Genomic DNA, 23629 nt, shown 5'->3' with positions numbered 1-23629 from the left:
TGCTTTGCCTAACACAGCCCGAGGTATCGTTAGCCTTTTTTGCCACAAGGGCACATTGCTGGCTTATGGACATTTTGGTGCCCACCAGGACCCCCAGGCCCTTTTCTGACAATCTCCTTTCCAGCTGGTCAGCTCCCAGCTTGTACTGCTCCCTGGGGTTGCTCCTCCCCAGGTGCAGGAATTTGCACTTCCCCTGTTGAGATGCATGAGGTTCCTGTCAGCTCATTTCTCCACCTTGTTGAGGTCCTTCTGGAGGTTAGCATGACCCTCTGGAGTACAGCCACCCCGGCCAGTTACACGTCATCAGCAACCTTGCTAAGGGTACATTCTGCCCCATCACCCAGATGATTAATTAAGATGTTGAAAAGGACAGGACCCAGTATTGACCCCTGGGGTACACCGCTACCTACTGGTCTCCAACTGGACTTTGTGCCCCTGATCACCAACCTCTGGGCCCAGCCATTCAGCCAGTTTTCAATTCACCTCACTGTCTGCTCATCCAGCCCCTACATCAACAGCTTCTCTATGAAGATCTTATGGCAGCAGTGTCAAAAGCCTTGCTGAAGTCTAGGTAGACAACATCCACTGCTTTTCCCTCATCTACCAGGCCAGTCATTTCATCATAGAAGTTTATCCTCCTTATTTAAAAAGGAGGATGTTAAACCACATGTGTGGTGTGATGAGATAACTAGTTCTGTATCAGCAATTATGTGGAGCAAAAATTGCTAAGATACCTGTACATAACAGCCTGTCCTCAAAACACCACAGTGCTTGGAAAGCCACTGAAACTAGCAGAGTATCAGGAGCTACAGCTTCAGGCCAGTAATTGTTGAGAGCACTGGGCCAGCACTCATTGGAAAGACAAAAGCAAAACTGAAGAAGCAAAGCTGGAATAAATAGAATTGTCACAATTTGAAGAGGTTAGGATGGAAAATATGTATTAATCAAAAAATATCTGTAAATAGTTAATTTCGTTTGAACTTCTCTCTGGCATGTGAAGCCACCATGAAAAGCTTTGCCGTCACCATGACTGTCACTACTGTATGACAAGATAAGATGAAAACTTTTAAGCATGCAGTTGCAGGGAACAGTTTGAAGTTTCTGTCCTTTTCATTTATCAGGCCATGAGCTAATTAGTTGGAATAAGTAAGAAAACTTCCCTCATGGCATATTAATTCACAATGCATATTCATGGGGGTTCCTACTCATCCTCTCAAGCATCCTGGACTGCCTACTGAGAGGCAGCATGGTTTGCCCTCCAGTACTGCCCTGCAGAAAAGTGGGTATAACACTACTTACTGTGTTTTGAAGTCTAATTAGCTGTTTGCAAAAAGAACTGAGGTCAGCAGATCAAAAGTGCTTCAGAAATGCAAAATATTATTACTATTAATAATAATAATGAACATGCACCAAATAAGTATCATAGCAAAATAACACTGGTAATTTTATAAGGTTCCCGAACTGTATGAAATGGATGTTAAAGGGAAATTAGGAAAATATTTTCTTTTCCTTCTGCAAAACCACTTAAATATCATTGTTCTTGGTTTTTAATAGATTCTGTTAATAATACAACTAGCATTAAATGTTATGCATAAGCTAGGTGACTTTTCTAAATAGACAAAATAATATGGCTAATGTTTCAAAAACAAGTCCATATTAGGTTAACAAATACTGAATATTAATCAGGAGATTTTCCTGATTTTCAAGCACTGAATTGGCTGGTCTCTTGAAAAACATGACCTATTTTTAAACACAGATCTTCAAAATGCTCTACTTACAGTCTTATGTTCAAAGTATTAGGCTGCAAGGTTTGGAACAATCTAAATAATTGATGATCTCCTAATCAAAAGGGACATACGTCAAAGAGAAAAAGCTACAGCTCTGTTCATTGAAAGACTTAGGTAAACATGGAAAAAGGAAAAAGGAGGGCAGTGACTGAAAATGTGGGCAAAAAAAAAAATAGTTAAATCAGTACTGAACATTTTTTTTTTACAGACCACTCCTATCATAAATCCCACAGATTGTTTATGATGAATAATTCAGTTGACAATACCAAGAAAAACTGAATCCCAAAGCAAACTAAATTTCCACTTGGTTGCCATAAGTCATACTTTTTATTCCTTTGTACACAAACCAGTAATAGACTGTAATCCAAGTATGTGAATGTCTAATATTTCCAGATGCAGAGCTGGATAAGAGAACAAGATTCCAATCCTTCAACTTATTCCACCTAGAGTGAGTATGTCTTTGTGACAGGTAACTTGCTAGCTTGGAAATTCATGGCTTCCCTACATAATAAGCGTCACTGGCTTAATTTAAATCAGTTAAAAATATTTCAGTTAAACTGGTGAAAAAAACGGCAGAATTAGAAAAGGTTTTATATTAATAACTGTACACTAGCAAGAATTCTGATGTGAATTAAATGGGTATAAGCCAGGTCAAAATCACTTTAGAGATGTCACAAAATATGTCCACTTTAGAATACACCTTTACTTAAGCCGTCCCAGCTTCATGTGTAAATCACACCTAGGGATACAGAGACATCTTAAATCTTTCAGTACCAATGGCAGTAAGTTTCCATGGATTCTAATTTTATACAAAAGGAAAATAGTATCCTTTTCACATAGGTGTGGGGTATTTCTAACACAGAAGAAGAATATTGCCATCACTTCACCATGCAATTTTCTGAACAGATCTTTTAAGGCAAGAGTGTTCTTTTTAATTAATGTTTACTAACTGCACTAAAATAGTCTTACTTCCAAAACACACTCCAAACCCCACAATTTTAATGGCTAGACTTCATTAACCTTTTAAAAAGAATCTATTCAGTCACTGCTTTGCAGTCTGTGTCTAAGACAATAGAAAAATTATCTTGGTGTTTTCTTTATAGATGTGTCTTAGGTATGTCCAAGCACAATAATTTTCACTGGTAGCCACACTTTTTTTGCCTTGTTTTCTTTGCTGGCTTCTGGGACTCTGATCCAAAAGAATAGTCTTCTGCTCTTCCTACCTTTTTCCTTAGGTCACCCTCACTTTCACTCCTGTTTTTCATGGTTTTGGTCAAGTAAGATCAATAGAAATGGGCTTCTTGTTTTTCCATACCACTAGCGTGTATAGGCAGCCTTATCATTCAGAAAAGTTTAAAAGGCTCTGAATCATCCTAACATTAAATTATTTTAAAAAGATGAATATATAGTTTTTGATCTGTTTTATGGGTTAATTTTACCCTTACAAAAGTAACTCATTTTTTTGTCCTTTCTAGAGCTTTTATGCAGAGCTTCAATAAGGCTATATTCTTAGTGAGCAAGCTGAATATAGTGCAAACATATGATGGAGAGTCTATGACACGGGATGTAGAACTGCAGCCAAACAGGTTTGCTTTCTATGAACAGCGACCAGACACCTGGTGAGGCAGATAAAAACCAGAGAAAGGGAAGTCTTGATAGTGCAATTCCTATACCCTAAGACAAGCATACCCATAATTATTAACAAAACAACTTGGAAAACAAACTTCTGAGGAAAAAAATTATGAAATGAAATTTTGTCCTTTGCAGGACAGACAGACTTAATGTCTTGTACTCATTGGATACAAAGGCAAAATTTCCTGCAATTCTTTTGCACCCACCACAAATATAAAAAACAAATGCAGATTTTCTTCTAACTAGAATGTTTTACAGGGTGGGGAAAAAAAAAAAAGTTCAGCACCTACACTCGGCACTTTCCCTGATATACACATACATGTTTTCCCCCCTTATCCCTTTAAATCACTGTCAGGCTTTGAATAACACCAAAATAATAAGTGGCTACTTCCTCTAGCTGTCTCCCCTTTCAAAACTGGAGAATAAAGGAAGATAGTACAAAAATCACTAATGAGTTACTAAGCTATTTTAGAATATGGGCTGAATGTCAGATGTTAAAAACAGATTTTATTCCCAGACTTAAAAAAGGAAAGGTCTTGGGAATAGTTACAGACTGGACAGCCTAATAGCTTGGTATCTCCCATGTCTGAATCACACCCAAAGACTAAACTAAAAGCTCTCCATGTAAAAGAACAAGAGTCTAAAGACCTACAAAATTGTCTTTTTTCACATTCTGGAAACCTTATAATAATTTACTGAAGGGAAAGTCAGAGGCAGACTTGATTTAAAAATGGCACACACCTTTGACTCCTCTCCAAATGAATGAGAATTGGATGTCTTAAATGACATACTAGGGTCCTGTTGCCATCTGAAGCTGAAAACAGAGGGACCTACTTAAATTGCAAAATTTCCTTTCACTTCAGGATGTCAGCATGACACTGTAGTTAACAATGAGGGCTGTTGGAAGTGCAGAAATGCAGAATGTAAGGGGAGGATGTTTGCTTACAACTCAAGTCTCTTGGCTTGTAGCTCAATCCATTTCCTATTAGATCTCAAGGTAGGCAATATGGTTCTTTTCTTCTCTACCTGCTCCAAAACATGGAAGATAATTGCTTTGTAGTGAAAGCAATTAGCTTAAAAAAGATGTCATTTTCTATAAACTTTACAGTTGTGAGAAGTCACAGCAATATTTGCTGGTCAACATGAGGTTCATTCTCCAGTGTACTTACTAGTTTGCTTCAAACACAAGACTACTAATAAGAAAATGAAATTGTTTTTCTTTAGCCCCTTCTCATGATTCATTTATGAGGTTCCTGACACAAATTAGAGTACACCGCTTCTAGTTAAAAGGTGGCAGCTCTTTGCTGAAGGACTAGTTGTCACTAACGATTAAACACTTCTGTCACACAGTTGGAAGCACCTTAATTCTGAATTTAGATGAACATGCCTCTTTCACCAAAGGTTAGACAAAACTTGGGGAACTGTTTGTTGCGAGCATTGACACAAGTCTGTCACATTTTAAGCCGTATATTTTGTGTAATTTGCCTCATCTAGCTTTTTCTTTTAGTTTCTACAATGCTCTGTGACAGTTTGATAGATTCAAAGCCCTAACAGGAACTCATAGACCCTTCTTATGTAAAATGAAAATAACTATTTCAGATAGGTTAAATATGTTTACACACACATATGTATAACGATGTTTTGAGGTTCCCAGATGTGTATTATTCCATGTTGGGCTACTGAAAAGTAGCTGTGATTTAAAAGAGACTTTATTTAGCCATGCTTTTATTTCTCTGCATTTAGTACAGCCTTTTACTTTCCTAGTCAGCAGCCTGCCACCTGCTCTTTCATTTCCTCAAAGTAGGTCAGCAGTCAGCCATCAATCTTTCATCTTCATTACAGCTAAATCCTAAAGCCTGAGGCAAATGAACCATTTTAAAGGAGATGCAGTGATAGCTGTGGTATTCTCTTGTGTTAGCCATTTGCAGCTGAAAAAGTATCACAAAATGCAGATGAAGCTAGCCAGGCTTTAACTGGAAAATAGCAGAAATGCAAGCAGTTTTCACAAGTTCTTTGTAAAAATCTGAGGCCCAGTTCATAAACACAGAAACATGGGTCCAGTCTCCACAACATATAATCTCCTTCATATACTTATTAAGCTCTGAATTTCAAATGTTAAATTATTACACCCCTACAAGAAGACAATTCTAGATCTTCAGCTAATGCAGTGCCTTAAAAACATCTTCTCACTTCCAGCTTGTTTACTCATGATCAATTTTTAACTATTTTTTCGTGGGTCAGCACTGACATACAGTTTGAATAGTTCATCTCCCCTCCTGGTCTTTAATATTCCACGAGATTTAGAGATAGTAATCATATCTCCTCCTAGCATCAATTCTGCAAAATTAAGCAAGCTGTACTTTTTTAGACTTCTTTACTAAGAGAGGTTTGCCATTTTTTGATTAACCCAACATTTCTTGCATTTACCTGTTCCTTTTTGAGTCCATTTTTTGATCAGAGGTGACCAGTTTTAAACAAAATAACATTATTCAGAATTTATTAACAAAGTTTATGGAAATTAGATTTCTTTTTGTCTAATATTTGTACATATTTGTACTGAACCTTAAAAGCATTTTGCTTTCACACAGCACTTCTGTTTCTATAAGTCAGTGAAGCACAGTGAAGTTCAGTGAAGCACTGAACAGGTTTCAGAAATACAGGTATCTGACAGTTTCACCAGATACAGGCAACATCTCACTGATTTTTTCCTTGAACAGCAAAAGACTAGGCAGGGTGAGGTAGACAAGAAAGAGCTTGAAAACAACAAAACAGGATGGAAGAAAGCCCACATGTAGTGTTTGCATGCAAATGCCAGGAGGACAGGGGTGAAGAGAACAGTGGGGGAAGTGTTCACACTTTTTCCGGGAAGTCAGCATGATGGAGCATCTCTTCAAAGTGCCTGTACACCAATGCAGCATGGAGAACAAACACGTGGAATTAGAGGTATGTGCACAGTTGCAGGGCTGCATCCTCATCGGGGTCACAGAGGTGTGGTGGGAAAGCTCCCATGACTGGAGTGCTGCAACAGATAAGTACGAAGGAACAGGCTGGGAAGGGAAAAAGGGCAAGTTGCCCATTACATGAGATAGCAGCGGGAATACATTGGGCTCTGCCTTGGGATGGATGATGAGCCAGTCCAGAGTTCATGGATTAAGATTAGAGGGCAGAACAAAGTAGTGTGTGTTGTGGTCAGTGTTTACTCCTGACCACCTGATCAGGAAGAAGTTGATGAGGCCGTATTCAGACGATGGGAAAAAGCTTCATGTTTGCAGATCCTGGTTCTCATGGGGGACTTAACCACCCTGATATATGCTGGAAAGACAACACAGGAAACCACAGGTTCTGGGGTCTGTGGATTGCATTGATGAGAACTTCCTGACACGTGATGGATGATCTGATGAGAGGAGGCACTCTTCTGGACAGGAAACTACAGCCCGGTCAACCTCACCTTAATTCCTGTGATGGTGATGGAGCAAATCCCACTGGGAACCATTTCCAAACACATTAAGGACAAGAATGCAATTGGAAGTAGTCAGCAAGGATTTATAAAGGGGAAATCCTGCCTGACCAATCTGATAGCCTTCTATGACAAAATGCCTAGCTTCATGGAGGAGGGAAAAACAGTTGGCAATGTTTATCTTCACTTGAGCAAGGCTTTCAACACTCTCCCATCCTCATAGACAAACAGATGAAGTAGGGATTGGACAAGTGGACCCTGAGGGGGACTGAAAACTGACTCATCTGCCAGACTCAAGGGGCTGTGATATCCAGCAGCATGATGTTCAGCTGAAGTTCAGTCACAAGTGGCTTATCCTAGGGACCAACACTGTGGCCAATACTGTTTAACATGTTAATGATGTGGATGATAGGACAGAGTGCTTCTTCAGCAAGTTTGCAGATGATACAGATGTAGGAGGAGGCATTGATACACCAGATAGTTGTGCTGCTATTCTGTGGGATGTCGAGAAGCTGGAGATCTGTGCTGACAGGAATCTCCTGAGCTAAGCAAAGGGAAATGCCAAGTCCTGCCCTTGGGGAGGAAGAACCATAGACACCCACCCATACAGGCTGGACAGTGTTTGGCTGGAAAGCAGCTTTGCACTAAAGGCCCTTGGGGTCCTGGCAGAGACCGAGTGGCACATGAGCCAGCAATGTACCCTTGCATTAGGAAGAGTGTCACCAGCAGGTTGAAGGAGGCGATTCTTCTCCTCTACTCAGCCCCGGGTGAGATCATATTTGGAGTACTGTGTGCAAGCCTGGGATCTCTGCTGCAAGAGTGACATGGACATACTGGACTGAGTCAGGGAAAGGACCCCTAAAATGTTCAAGGTATTGGAGCATCTGACATGAGGAGAGGCTGAGAGCTGGGGTTTCACCTTAAGACAAGGCAGCCCAGGGGAATCTTATCCATGTGCATAAATACAGAATGGGAGGGAGTAAAGAAGATGAAACCAGACTTTGGTCAGTGATATTCAATGAAAGAAAAATTGAAATGCAGGGAATGCCATTTAAACATCAGAAAAAAGGGATTTTTTATGATGAGGGTAATTGAACAGTTGAAGATGTGTTGGCCGGAGAGGTTGTAGAGAGTCTATCTTTGAAAATATTTAAAACATGACTGGACATGATCTTGAACAACCTACTCCAGGTGACCCTGCTTTGAGCACAGACATTGGACTAGAAAATACCTGGAGGTTCCCTCCAGTCTCAATGATTCTATAATTCTATATTTCAGCTGTTAACAGTTTCCTTTTCAGGATTCACAGTTTTTTATGATTTAAATAAAAATGGGTAAACACTGGAGACCTCTTCCTCTTTATGACATATTAGATGAATATGTTTTCCCATTGTATATGTTTTCCCATTGTAGCACAACTATCAAGTGCTATAAAAATATGATATCATGACATATTTGGAAAAGAATGCAGGACACCTGGTGTTGAGAATTACTTTCTAAACATTCTTCCATCAATATTCAGAAGTGCTATCTGCAGTTTGTCAGAACAACTCTCTCTATTCTACAAAAACATTATAAGAACAGAAATGAAATTAAATGCAAATAGAATTCTAAAATTACAGAAGTATTCCCTCTCTGCACAGCTGATGCATATAACAACAATTGTACTTGCTCACAAAGGTCTATCTAGCCTGATATGTGTCTCAAGTCCTACCATACCATCCCTTTAATGGATGCCTAGGGAAGAATCTGAAAACAGGCCAAGCATATAGATGCAATTCTCTAGAATATTCTAACTCTCTGCCACTCAAAGATTCCTTGAGAGTGAGTTCACATCTTTAGTATCTCTTGACAGATTCTTCTTCCGTGAGTGTGCCCAGTTGCTACATTAATCCCATGTAAGCTTTTAGGATGGACAGCACACTGCAGCAAAGAGTTCTTCATCTGTACTATGGGTTGTATGTTTTTTGAACCTACCAGTTCCACTTCATGCTCCTTAGCTCTTGTATTGGAATAGACAATGGGTGATCATTTCTATTTACATTTTCTACGCCACTGAAGTTTTTATACTTCTCTGTGTCATCCATCTCTCTTCCAGACAGAACTGATCCCAGCCTGTTCCTTGGATGGAAGCTATTCCACAGTTTTTGTCAATCCTCTATGTAGCTCTGTCTGTACCTTTTCTATCTCCTGAAGGTAGGGAAGTGTGCTGGAACTGCACACAGTGTAGGTATAACTCCACTTTGGATTTATATACTGGCATAATACTGCTTTAAGTTTTGTTCCCTACTTCTTTTCTTATAATTCCTTACACTTGGTTTGCCTTTTTGACTCCAACTGAGCATCAGGATGACGTTTTCCTATAACTATGTGCTATTGTATCAAGACCTTACCATCACCTGGCATTTATTTACATTCAGTTTCACCTATCATTTAATTTTCACTGAAAAGAGAAAGCTTGCTTGGGATTTAAATTTATGAAATGAATGTCATAGTGACTTGTGGAAATGACTTATGGAAGTTCATCATTGTAACAGCTTAAATAATTATTTTGATTGTTTCTGATATGACTGTCATTTCAGATTAATTACAATTTTATGAATTTATTTTAAAAAATCTCAAACACTGGCAAAATAGGAAAAAATATCCGAATTATCACACTCCTTCCCCCCCAGTGGTCTTTACTATCTTGCTCCAACCTAATTCCTTTGTAATGCCATATCTTATAATGTTGTTTGATGATCTACCATCACACATACATTTCCATCCTGAATGTGTCTCCACAGTGCTTTAACTGGCTGTTCTTTCTTCTATATTAGTATATGCAAATAAAGAATATGAAAAAAACCTTTGCTTTAAAACCTTGCTCACAGCATTATTGTAAGATCAGACCCCAATGAAAACATTAAAGATATGTGCCTTCAACCTATATAACAAAGCTGAAGAACACCTCCACACTGGCAGTAAGAAATTTTCATTTTGCTTTCATCTACGGCACAAAATTACATGCTAGCTCAATGGTATTATTGCAAATAGAAAATTCCATAGTAAATTACTTTCTATCATTAGCTCTATAAATTTATGATGTAGGTGTTCTGTTCCACTTTTATTTGCAACAGTCCCACAAAATGAGAGGGGTTTAATCAAAGCTGTTAGATAAAAATCCCTTTTCTGCACAGAAGTAACCAGCACACAGAAATATCTAACAGGGCGATATCCAGCTTTTCACCTATCACAGTCAGAACCATGGGTTGTTTCAGTTATGTTTGGGTCCTACACCATCCCATAAGGGATTCTTGAAATTCACATTCAGGACTGCCAGAAAGCAAAAGAGACTCTCTGCTCTTTCTCTGTGCCTCTTGGAAAAATACATGTACATCAAGTTTTAGAAGTTAAAAAAAAAAGAACTTCTTTGATTGGACATGTGGCCATTTGAGTTTTCCCTGACCAGATACCAGAACTGAAACATCAACAGTCAAGATATTAAATATATGCGTATATAAACATGCACACTCATTCATACATGTATATATACATCTATATGCAACATACTGAAATTAAATATTTAGAGAAGCAGTTTTCACAAATGTGTGCCTTTTGGAGTATCTAATTTTGTAGCACACATCAGAAGAGATTCTTCTATAGTGCAAGAATTACACAATAATTTATTTATTAATGAGAAATTATGCAAAGGCAGGCATAACAATTTTAAAGTGTAAGAAGGGTATTTCCATAGAATGAGGATTCTAGCCTTGTAAACCCTAACCTGATAATAGTAATAAAGTAATAGTAATAAAAGAACTATGAATTGCTTTAGAAAGATTCTCCAATCTCTAAAATTCTTACCTGAGTCAAAGATGTTGCATTAGAAAGCAATAAAAATAACTCAGAGTGAATGGAAATTATGGAATAAAACAGCAATACTAAAGAAATCAGTACACCAGAACACTTAAAGCTGAAATGTTGTTTGAGATAACCGGGGCCCCTTATAATGTAATAAGGAAGTTAATACAAAAAAAGATATATGTTAAAGAAGAAAAATTACATGGCTAATACAGATTTTCAAGAGCAAGTAGCTAAAATACAATACTGTGTTTCTTTAAATGTATGTGAAAATAAAAAAATTGGATCCATGACATTGCTGGAGTTAAGGTGAGAAGTAAAGATGACAGAAGAATGAAGACTCAGCATTTTCTGGTGAAGAGAATGTTGACAAAATTCCTATACCAGATCTTTCTTTTCAGGTAACAAAAATTAATTAATCCACCAAGATTCAGAAGATTTGAAATAAAATGGTACATTAAGTATGCATTATATAATCATGCCCAGGGATAATATTGCTGTTTAATTGTCAAAAATAAGCTAACAAAAGATGTAGTTTCACAAAAACTGACAAAAATTTATAGACTTTTCATGCAAATTGCTTTTAAGCCAGAGGGCTGAAGGGCAGTAACTGCTGCTCCTACATTTTAAAGGCCGTAAGGGACATGGTATGAGAACGGTGTCTAGGAATACATAGGAGCACTTGTGCAAGCTGTGAGATGGCTGTTCTCACACTGGGATGGACTTAAACACCGACTTCATAAGCAGTAGGGTAGGACAGATAGGCAGCTACTACAGGTCACAGAACAACTCCTGTGAGGTGCAGTACTCTTGCTGCATACTTACATTACACAAAGAGGAGACAATGCATGCCACATAGACTACTGCCAAAAAAAAAAAAAGGAGAAGGAGGACTGCTAGGCAGCTACAGCTATAGGGAGTGGGTCTCTCCCTTTATGAAGCACTGTTTCCACATCTCTTGGGCACACAATCAGTGACAGCAGCAAGCTCAGCTCTCCCCTGTCCCCTCCAAATCTCCCTGACTCTTTTCAGTTGCCTTTGGCCACTACCACCTTCCTAAATTCTGCAAGACCTTCACCTTAGTCCCCATCCCACCCTCATCCACTAGGAACTCACTCCACCACTTCCACATAATTAAGTTAATAAACATTTATATTTTCTTCTTACCCCAAACCATTAAATTAGGTCTTACTAGAAAGCCTTGAGTTGCCTGTCCACAAGCATATCAGCACCAGCCTGGTGAAATCTAAATCATGGCCACCTGCAGTCAGGTCATTGCCAGCCTTTAACAGCTGCTCACATGTAGGTACTGATCTAAAACTGTGCTGACTGCAAGTTTGCTGTCCTTTCACACAGTCAGCTTTAGCAAAGATCTGCAGATTATGGTAGTGAGCACGAGGTAAGATTTGGTAAGCATGAGTGCTCATGGATACGGGCAGGAGGAAGCATTACAGGAGGGTGGAGAAGCATGGGAGGAAGGCATGCACTTCCCAGAGCACAGATGCAGCTGCTGGAGGTATAAGAACAAAGACAGTTTGGAAAGTAGACTTTAGGATGATTCAGGCCATTATAGAGAAAAAAAAACCCAGTTTTATAGCTTTTAAGAACATATGTGTCACTATAGCATTGCTAATGCATATTGGTCCCATTAACACTGTGGTTAACAGCTATTATGTTTCTTCTCTTTTCACCAGGGAGAGAAGAATATAGAGCAGGATGTTTTAAAATAAAAATACATATACATAAACACATTCTGCTGGATATTTATGCTAAGAGAGCTAATTCAGAAACAAACCTTGCTTTTGTAGGAGTGAAGGGATTTGTGATAATCTGCAATTTTTGTAGAAAAGTTCATTCTAGTGTTTGGCAGATCCCAAAAAAGCTTTTTCTCACTTACATATGAAATATAAATTTGAATTTTTAGAGCATGCTTATCAGAGAAGAAACAACTTTACCTTCTGAAGCAAAGCAATCTTTACATACAAAAAATATAGGCACCCAAAGGTCTTGATTTACTACTGTATGGGAAACGCAAGCAGAGAAAGGCTTAAGGCACTTGCAGTAAATATCCTGTGCTGGTACTACTGGGTTTTTTTAATAGTTTTCAAAATATCTATATTTCCATGTATGAATATATTGTATTGGTGGTTTGCAGATGATAAGGTATAAATAACTAAGACTTCATCACTTTGCCAGGGTGGGACAGGGTCTTCAAGGTTTGGGTACAAATATGGTATAGTATCACTTATGGATGCTGCTCTGTAAGAGTGCTTAGCAACAGTGAGGAATCCAGGAGCACTAAATACAGAAGTGAAATGACCTGTGGTGCATAGACATAATGTCTTTGTGCATGGAAGTTTTTCTTCAGGCCCTTTCCCCACCAGCATAAAGTCTGTTTTACACGGGTTAAGCTTCCACCACTCTGCCATCTGCTATTGCCTGTGTGTGTGCCCATGCTGCACAGCCAGTTCAATGAGTGCCTTCCTGTGTATGCTAGAAACAGAAGTGCTACATGTGGCACTTTGCCTCTAAGGTGAAAGTATTTCAGTACCTATTAAGTTTGAGAAGCACTGAAGTGGTTTTAATGCAAAGCCAAGGTGCCTGTTTTAGATCAGAGAGCATTACTTCATGGTCAAGCACTGCATAAAGATCTAGTGGCAGGTGACTAGATGGCTTGCCTCTTCCCATTGACAGCAGGACTAATCTGTCGCTGCCATTAATGTGTTTCCATACAATATTTCGGCCAGAACTCAGGACATTCCAGGCAAACAATGCTGACTATAATCACTTACTATATAAGCCGAGGTTTGCCTTCTCCGTAAGATTGCTCATGGCTAAAAGTATGGTTTTAAAGGAGTAGCAGGATACCCAGGGTGTGTCTTTTCAGTATCAGCCTATTAAACATTTGAAGGAACAAGGGAATATTCTTCCCCAAAAGAAGCATTAATTACATTGGACAATTTGTCATCCTAAATAGCTATTTTAATGCAGAATTCACTATCTTCAGAAAAATCTGATAGAAGGATTTTATTGGTCTCTATTGCAGCCTCAGCATATTCTTGGAATAATTCATTATGCTTCATTTCATCTGTATCAGCATCTGTTTCCTGACGTAAGCATTAAAGTCTGTCTTTCTCTGTACAGTGGTGTTTGCTTCCAGAAAATGAGAGATGTTACAGGGCTAGAAAGGGCTGAACACTGAATGCCCAGGACAGAATGCAATGAGGAAGATTAATCAGTTCCTGGAGCCTGTTTCCTGGAAGGTTTTCTTAATCGGGGTTTGGCATTTGATGGAGGGAGAGTTTTCTTGTCTTTCTTGCTTCTGATACTAAGAACAACTCAAATCAACGACAAAAGAGTGCAAAACGTTCCTGTCTGGATTATAATGCCTCTAAATCTTGACACTTAATATGCAGTTCAACTAAAAATGTGTCCAGAGATCCCTCAGAGATTTATCTCTGAAAGAACAAGGAAAGCTTGTGAGGAGATGAGCCTCTAAGCCCTTGCAGGTGTGGCTTTGCTGAACAGATGCTGAAATATCCTAAAGCCAGGTATATTGCTATTTGGTAGTCAGTTCCTGACTGCCAAAAAGCATCAGTGTTGTCCTATACCAACTCTGTAGCTGTTTGCAGCCTTATAAGGGAGCATAAAATCAATGTTAACTTTGACTCTGGCTTCAGCCTTCAGAGGAATAAATCTGAATGAATGTATGTTTTGTATTTGAAGTTTAAAGTGAAGAAGTGCCACTGGCTCTATCATATACTGAGCCTCCTCAGTGAATGAACAAAATTGTCACAGTGCCTTCTGTGTGAACCAGCCAGGTATCACTGATAGATGATATGTCTGTTGCTTTTAATGGTGATTAGGTTGTGAATCTTTTACTGGTAGTCTCGCGCTATACACAGCAACCTCAGTAGTTGTTACCAAAAGCAGTAAATGGCTGCTTTTAATCCACACATATGTAATGACTTTACTGATGTTAAATATCTGCCATCTGATTTCCTTTCCTCCAATAGTCTATTTCTCTTAGGACTGGGGATTATACCTTGAAATCCCAAAAGGGAGAACAACAGTCTTGATTGCCAAGTGCAGTGGAAAGGATGGGTCCTGTTGGGTACCTCTGGTAGCTGAGTCCCCAGAACCAGAGGAGCTACAGCAAAGTGTTCGCAAAGCAGCAGCAACATGACAGAAGTGGGACTACATAACAGCAGCACAAGTAACAATAATTATGCATTAACCCCCCCGCCCAGTATCATGCTTCCATATTCCAGAGTAATACTTCCACTCTAAGAACCATAATTCCATACTAAAATCAGTGTTGCTCAACAGCACAAGCAGGAAATTATGCAGACAAAAATGTTGAGGTTGAGTCTAAAGGTTTGTGAGGAGAGTTACTGAGTTAGCCATATAATGACAAATGGAATTCGATTTCAGTAACTGTAAAGCCATTTTCACCTAAAATCAGCAGAACTACTCATATATTTTCTTGGGGTCTTAATTAGTGCATGGAAGTGATCTGGGAATCACTTTGATAGTAAAGTCTGAAATTTTGTTTAATGATGTACAGCAATAAAAAAGAATACACTAAACGTAAGGAACAGGATGAAAAATGGACAAAGCTATTACACAGATCTTCTAAAATATGCAATATTATCTGTATCATAGGAAAAAGAGCTTAGTAAGATCAGGACTGTCTACTGAAGAGAGGAGAGGAAAACAAGGTTGTACAGTAAACACATAGGTGTACAGTAATGAATGGTACTGCAAAAGTAGATGTGGAAGATTCAAATCTTTTTCTTCCCCAAAAGAAAAATAACGTATGTTCAATGGGTCTGAAAAGCAACATTTCCAAAACTGAAAAAGGAAGTTCTTCACACAGTGCCTAATTAGCAATTACACTGAACTGTGAAAAGTTAGCAAGAGTCAAAACCAACTGACATTTATGGGAATAAAAAAAAGTAATCAAATAGTGAGCATATAAACCAGTTATGAGATATACACAACATACATTTGAAGTCACTGCTCATTATGAACCATGGCTGAAGATTTAAGCGTGACAGATGACCTCTCAGATGTGCACTACATGTTTCTAGCATCCACCTCTGAAAGTATTTGTGCCAGCCATTGTTGTAAACAAGCCACTGAACAAGATGAATTACAAGTCTTGTTGATGACAGTGGTTCCTACGTTCCTGAAGTTGGGAAGTAGCGTTTATTGGGAAGTGAATAATGGAGCCAGAACTAAAATTGGAATTGCTTACTGAAGAGGAATAAATACCAGTAAGCCTCATCTTACTAAGTAGCTGAAGCGGCAGCCATTCATCCTGCCATTTTGGAACTGACCCTGCCCTATTTCTTTATTTTTGCCAATTTGATACTTGTTTCCATGGGAACAGAAGCAGGACTAGCCACCAGCTGAGTCAATCTCAGCTGCTGGCTCCCAGTTCTCACGTTTTGTTCCGTTTCCTTGGAAACCGATGTCGAATGAGAAAGAGAAGTAAACCAGCTTTTGCTCTTTAATATTTACTCTTTCTTTGGATCTGCTCTAGATCCTCTGGGCCAGCGGAAGGTTTACAGCTGACTCTCATGGCCATTCGTTTTCCTCCTCTCTGGAATGGCTGCCAGCCACCGGTGGGCCCCAGCAGATGCAAGTAAGAGTTCTCAGTTTCAGCTACTGCTGGCGGGCCGCCTGCTGTGAGCTACAATGGCAGGGTTTGAAAGCAGGCTACAGATTTCAGGAGACATTTGGCTCCTGCAGTCTGTAATATTTCAAATTGGAAGGAAAGAGATTAAATTTATTTAAAAAATAGTAGGGGAAACAGATGGGTGTAATGATATTTAGAGAACAAATTGACTAACAAGCTCTGACCTGCATTAGGCTGAACACCCCCAGAAACTACTTCAGCCAATTATATTCTTAATTTCATAATGTACGTTTGACAAAGTTCTCTCTAATCCAGCTGTTAGCTGACTGAATAGCCCAACAACACAATGTAAACAACACCCCCTAAAAACATCTATTTATGCATATATACATATGCAGAAAGAGAAAAGAACATGATCTGATTGTTTCAAAACAGCAAAGACTCTGCATGAGCATGTGAATTTGAACCAGACATCCTTCCCAATTCCAGACCTATGTTACGCCCACATTTTTCTCATATGTATACAAACACACACATACCCCTCCTCTGTATACAATTTTGGCCCAGAGTATTTTCCAGCTCTTACAGCAACAGTGTCATGACTGAAGACGAGTATCAAAGAAAAAGAAATCATAAAATTTTCAAAAAAAAATTTAAAAAAAATATTAAAGAATATGAAAGAACCCTGGAAAAGCATGCAGGCAACTAATCTAGGACTTATGTAAAATTTTGTATGAAAATGATACTCAATTTACATCTGTGCAGTTGAATCCCAAATTCACATATCTTCTGTTTAAAAGAGCATAGAAAAATCAATTTCACAATACGAAACCCTGTCAAGAAGAAAAGTTTTATATTTGGTGGCCTCTGCTCTTATTTAAGTGGTCTATTAGGGTATAGAATCATGCTCACCTTGGACATGCTTTTACCCTTCCTTTCCTTTCATACCTAATATATGAACTCCTTCCTGAGTTTTCTTTAGATCACATCTCGGTTATGTCCACATAACTCTCACTGATCAGTGGCCTGGCGTTACTACCTTGAATAACTTCTAGAATCGTGTATTTAGTTGAATTCACCTATAGTCCAAATAATACCTCTGTCATATTCTTCAGGTACTACACTAGGAGCAGTCTCACAGCAAAGACAATCAGATACTCAAGAACAACATTTATTCCTCCAGTCTTGTTGCACTTGCATCCATCTACTGAGAATATACACAACATGTTTGGGCACCCTCAGCGTTATGTCAAGTTGTGTCAACATTGTGATTTTGTTCTGGGTTAGTTAGTTGAATGAAAAACTTAGGCAGTTTTAGTTGTTTTAAATCAGGCTTATTATTTTATTCAGAGAGATGGAAGACGTGCTGAATTTACCTAGTCTATTTATGGGTTTGCTCTATCTGAACTTAAAATCAAAATCTAAAATCCTATATGCCACTATATCAGTAAGACTTTGCATAGCCAATGAGATAATAACCTTTAGGTTTGCTGCTGCAGCTGCAATCAGGAAAGACCAATTCACTTTACGTTGAGCCTTGCAATGCCCCTCCAGAATTCTTCATAATCAGCCCTCATTTTTACTATCCAGAATTACTTACTATAACCACTAAAATTTTGTCATCTCATCATTCACTTCCTCTTCCACTGAACAACACAAGTCCCAGCACAGAGACTGGGGCTTGTCCTAAAGGACTCTACAGGCTACATCTCTCCTTCCTGGAAAATGAACTTTTAGTTATTCCTTAATTCTGTTTCTTTTTTCTAAAGAGTTTTATATCCTTTTGAGGGTTTCTCTCTTATTCCTGGGCTATTTAATTTCCATGAGAGCCTTTGATGAAGAAATTGTTGAGTCCTTTTTGGAGACCTAGCAAGCTGTGTCACTTCTGTTCACATGCCTGCTGGCTTCTTCAAAGGACTTCACTGAGTTTTTGAATGATTTGTTCCTTTACAAGTGCCATGTCAACTCTTCCTCAATGTAGCATATTTATTTCTAATTCCAGTCCTGATTATAATATTTATAAGTTGGCCTGCTACAGACGTTAACTTACAAGTTTGAGGTTTCCACTCTGTCTTGAAAACAAGGGAATACTTTTGCAAATTTTGCTCAGATATCAAAGCAGTTCTGAGCTAATGATTACACACTGCTGTCAGTAGTTTGACTGTTACTCCTTTGAATTGCTTTAGAAAGCCTGGGAGAATATAATCTTTTTCCAGTGATTTATTTCTGATCACTTTCTCTATTCCTACCAGCAACTCCTAGCACTCCTCAGTGAGTTCATCAGAAGGGTTCTAGCATAGCTATCTCCAGAAGCTCTTCCACAAAGAATTTTGCTGAATAAAGCAGCAAAGCAATCATTTAATCACTCTACACGGCCTTGTTTTCTGCAAGTAATGCTCTTATATTCTGATCAAATGTTGTCCCCAAAGATTCCCTGGCAAACTTCCTGATACCAATATTTAGAGAAAGATTTATTGTTCTTTTTTTTTTTTTTTTGCCTTTTGCAAGATTTTTTTTAGCCTGCTTTATTGTGTTCTACATTTAACTTACCAGACTTTATGATCTTTTCTGTTTTCCTCATTTGGATACCACTTCTGTTTTTTGAAGGATGTCTTCCTGCTGTTTTGTCATGCTGAGTTTCTTCTTTTTCAAGTCTTACTTGATGTGTGGCATGCATTTACTCTGTGCCTCCAGTGTGATATTCTTAATACTCTCTAGGCCACCTGCAAAGATTTAACTCTCTACAGTGTCTTCTTTAGTGTCTCTTTAAGAAGCTTTCTCAGTTTTATGTTGTTTCCCTTTCTGAAGTTGAGTAGCGTTCTACTGGGGTTTTTTGGGTTTTTTTTTTTTGTTGTTACTTCTTCAGAGCTATCAGAGCTAAGAATATTTTATTTGCAGCTACAGAAAAGTTCTTCAAATATCAGTGCTTTGGAACAGATTCTGTATGCTATTCAGAATGAAATCAAGGGTTAATTCTCTCTTTGTGGGTTCTCTAATCTATTGAATTATGAAGCAGTCACTGCTCCTAAATGAGTTAATCTGAGCAGCACATTTCTCCAGTTTACATAGCCATGTTTTGCTCTTGCGATGTGTATGACTGCCTCAACGTACCAGTCAAAGATGACCTTCTGGCTTGTTGATCAGTAATATGTGTCCAATAGCGTAGTTATACATTTGAAATGCATAGGAATTCTGCCTCACTCACTGAAAGGATTAATTTGATAATCTGAATTTACTCCCAGTTTTCTTTAACAGTCTGCACTACTATGCCACTGGCATGGCCTACTCAATCTTTCCTGCAGAAAAATGTTGATATTTTTGTTATAGCGATGTCCTCATATAAAGTTGGGCATTCTTAGTTTCCACATTTTATTTCTATGTCAGTGCTAGAAGTGCAAATAGGATGTGTCTCATTGATCTGTTTTTCTCTTCTGTATCTTCTAAAAAGGCACTTTGTTCTGTTTTTTTTCTCCATTTCATGTATATTACCACCCCAGGACAATTCATTGTGAAACCTTGAATTCTGGTATTCCAGATACCAGAATGAAGCCTATTTTCAAATATTGATAATGTTATCATATGGTTGCATAAGAGGAAGTGTCATAGAGGTAACTACATAACTGGTACTAAGACATCAAGGAATGCAAGGCTGGTGCCCTGGATAAACAGGTTTTAAAATGCTACAAGAAATATTGGCATCCAGTATGCAAAGTATTACTTTTCTTGAGTCTAACACTAATGCAAGACCTTTTTTTGGTTACCTTCCAAGGCCAGTGATTCAATCTGTGTCACAGATATTTGTGTTGGGAGAAGACATGCCAGTCAGAGGCTTTCAAGCTAAACTCTAGAGTAAAAGAATTACTACACCATTGTATTATGAGTGAGAGGTGAGTGTGACTATGTCTACACGCAGACTTACTGAACTGTAGTAAGTACCTAATTGAATTATGATATGGATGTTGCACAGGGAGAACAGATTCCACTTTGTAAAGGATTTTGCTATTTCAAACTGTGGTTTCACTCCAACACAGGTGTATCAGGGAGCAACTGAAATTAGAGCAAGCTGGTTTCCTATGTGTTTTTGTCTTGTGGCTGGATTCTCTGTGTTTAATTAAGTGTGAAGCTCCCTTGTAGCAGGTCATTTATAATGTTTGTCTTTAGACAAAAGAGGTAAACTCACTTCCCCCTCCTCTTAGGGGAGACACTACCAGAACCTCTCCTCCACACAGCTGGCTGTTTCCATCAAATCTGTAGCAGTGCTATGTTCTTAAAAGCTCTATCTTGCTCTGTCAGGTTTGACTGAAACTGGCAAACAAAGCTTGTTAGGCAGTAGGAAAAAAACACACAGAGCACCCTTTCACATAAACATGGCCTTCGTAAGAAACCAGGACAAAATCCAGACAGCTGGAAAAAGGCGGTAGAGCCTTGCCACTGGGGGTAAAGCTCTTCCATAGCTGCATACACAGAAGCACCATAATTCCTCATGGCCTGTCCAGACCAAGAAGCCAGCCGGCGGGATGGTGAGAGATGATGCACTCCAGTTCACCCAACTGGGAGAAACTTAGTCTGGCAGAAACCTAGTTGAGATCAGATCATGTCCACAGCACATTTTGATTATGACGAAAAAAGTGAATTACAATGAAAAAAGCAAATTCCAAGTTCAGCCTCAGAAGAAGCTAGTGAGAAAAAAAGCAATTGGTTTCTTCACTGTCTGAAACATTACCAAAAGGAGAAAAATTACAGCCGATGCAACAAGCAAAACAGATGAATAGAAGTAACATTATGGATTAATTAACGTTTTTTATACTGCTGCTTGAAGTTGAGAAGCATTTTGTGTCAGAAAATGCTTTTGTGTTATGTGAGAATCAGGCCTACAGTACTCTATATGAAGCGTACATAGGGGGAACCTTACAGTTCTTCTATCAGAGCTCAGAGTACAGCTACAGATATTTTAAAGTGGTCCTTGCCTTTATCTTAACCTTTTTGCTTTTATCCAATGATTTTGTTGTCTAACCGTCATATACCAAACAACCGCCCTACTGATGGTTGGAGGATCTGGATGTTTTAGGATTAGTCGTTAAAACTTTTACCGTGATCTCTTTCGGCAGCCATAGATGTGCTTTTCATAAGGAAACCTGACATCTAGGCTCAGGATGCCAGAGACCAGTCTGAAAGTTGACAGACCCAACATCCCATCTGATTTCTTCCTTCTGTCAGGGGTGGAGACTCACCATAAGCACTTTCACTTGCCTTTGTATTTTTAGATGTAGATTGCCCATCCTCAGCTTTTAAGGCACGGATAGCTTGACTTTACAAACAACTCTGGAAAAGGAGTCTGGATTTTTAAAAAGTGCTTGATAATTTGCTGGTGTTGGTATTTAAATGAACTGTTTTGCGAATAATGCCAAACAGCAAAGGACACTGTCAGTTTTTAGGCTCCTTGTCTTGGTTACTTTGACTGATGTGTTTATGAAGACACGGTTAACAGAGGACCACCCGACAGTGGCCAAATGCAGAACTTTCACATAAGAAGCTGATGAGTATTCATAGTTAAAAGAGCACTGAAATGGTTCATTAGCTAGAATGACTGATAGTGTTCATAACTTTGGAGCCTACATTTAGTTTAGTCTCTATCACTTGGATCAACTTTAACTGAGATAAAATATCCCTTTAAAATTATTTCATAGAAGCAAGTGGGACAAGGAATATACATGACACAATACTCCTGAAATAAAACAGGAACTTGCATCCAGTAGTGTTTACCATGTGGTAAGTACTTTTCAAACACACAAAAGATAATACCTGCTCAGGCAAGCTCAACTAAAGAATTCACCATTGCAGAATGCATTTAAAAAATCTGAAATTAAAAAAGCAAACCAAAATAATTTAAAAAAAAAAGCAAAGGAGTTTCTGAGACCTGAAGAGGTCTGCTTCAGGAAAGCAAATTGCCGTTCACCTCACTGCTCATATAAGATAAAAACATATGTACAGTATTTTAATGACCAAATTTTCTTGCATAATACTTTCATTTCCTTCCCTTCCCAAATCCATTAGCTTAAAAAAACATTCTGCACAACTTATAGTAATAGCAAAGAGCTCTAACAGCAAGTTTAAGTCAATTCTATGCTGAGTCTTCAAAGTATTACACATTCTCGTGTGTGTATTCAGTGAATGTGTGTTTGCATGGGCTTACATGGTTCCCAGGGAATTCCAGTTCTGATACAAAGTTCAGGCAACTGGTGTGCAGCCCTGTGGTCTAGATAGCACCAAACATGCAACAAGCACACTAAGTTTCTAGTGGTATAAATTACATGACCAAAGAATATACACTGATAAGTTCAGATGGAAACCGCAATCATTTAAAACTGCAATAGACATTATTTTTCAAATATCTGGCATTTATGGTTTGATAACATCACAGTTACTGCTGCTGGCTACAGAAATTTTACTTCAGTGATTCTGCTAAGACCAGATACCAGGATCTTTAGTCATGGCTTCCCCTGATCAGGAAAAAAAGTAGAAGTCCTTTAACTCATTCACCCACAGCACTGAAATAAGCATTATTTCAATTGGATTTTGTGACTAGTCATCATATTATGTTTGGTTTTATATGAGCAGTGAAACAGTTAACAACACTGATAATTGGAATATCAGTTGCAATGTAGTTGGAACGAAATGAAGTAAACAAGGCTATTGACAAGCTGCTATTGTTTCAAGCTCTCCAAACACAGAGTAGAAGTGTCTCCACAAGACAAATTTCAGTTACATTTTCCATTTTTTATTGACAACTGTAATAACTGGGGAGTCTCTTCCAGAAAGTTCAAACTCTAGGGAATAGCTGAGAGGTATCTTTTCAGACTCTAAAATGATTTCTTGAATGGCATCCCTTGCAGTTTAGGAGGCATCATTCTAAGATATCTTCTACAAATTATATTAAACTAAACAGCAAAATCTTCTCCTAATAAAATTCCAGAGCTACACTGCAAAGTAAGAACAAAGTAAAAACAATGGAATAAAATATCATATCTTTTCTTGCAAATGTTAACATCAGAAGAGAAAACTACCATTCTTTTCCTTACTGATTGGCAAGTATTGGAGAATAGAATAACACTTCTAGGTTGTCCTCATATAACCTAGTTTTCACATGTCATCAGTTTCCATGTTGGAGGTAATAAACTCTCAAACACTGCTAATCTGCATACAGATAGATCCCCCCCAGCCCAGGTCTGCATTGTTGCTGCCATGTTTCTGGCTGTCAGTTAGTCC

The 23629-nt window shown here is 38.4% G+C and overlaps 1 protein-coding gene across 1 annotated transcript in view; it reads right to left on the bottom strand.

The window, feature by feature from the left end:
- The window catches only part of GABBR2 (gamma-aminobutyric acid type B receptor subunit 2), a 502001-nt gene that overhangs the window by 118183 nt on the left and 360189 nt on the right, over positions 1–23629 (bottom strand). The gene's annotated exons all lie outside the window — the stretch shown is intronic.

This window comes from Pelecanus crispus, chromosome 2 (genome assembly GCF_030463565.1).
Source record: "Pelecanus crispus isolate bPelCri1 chromosome 2, bPelCri1.pri, whole genome shotgun sequence".
Taxonomy (NCBI): domain Eukaryota; kingdom Metazoa; phylum Chordata; class Aves; order Pelecaniformes; family Pelecanidae; genus Pelecanus; species Pelecanus crispus.
Note: the sequence above shows the minus strand (reverse complement) of the source record. Positions and strands in the feature narration are given on the sequence as shown.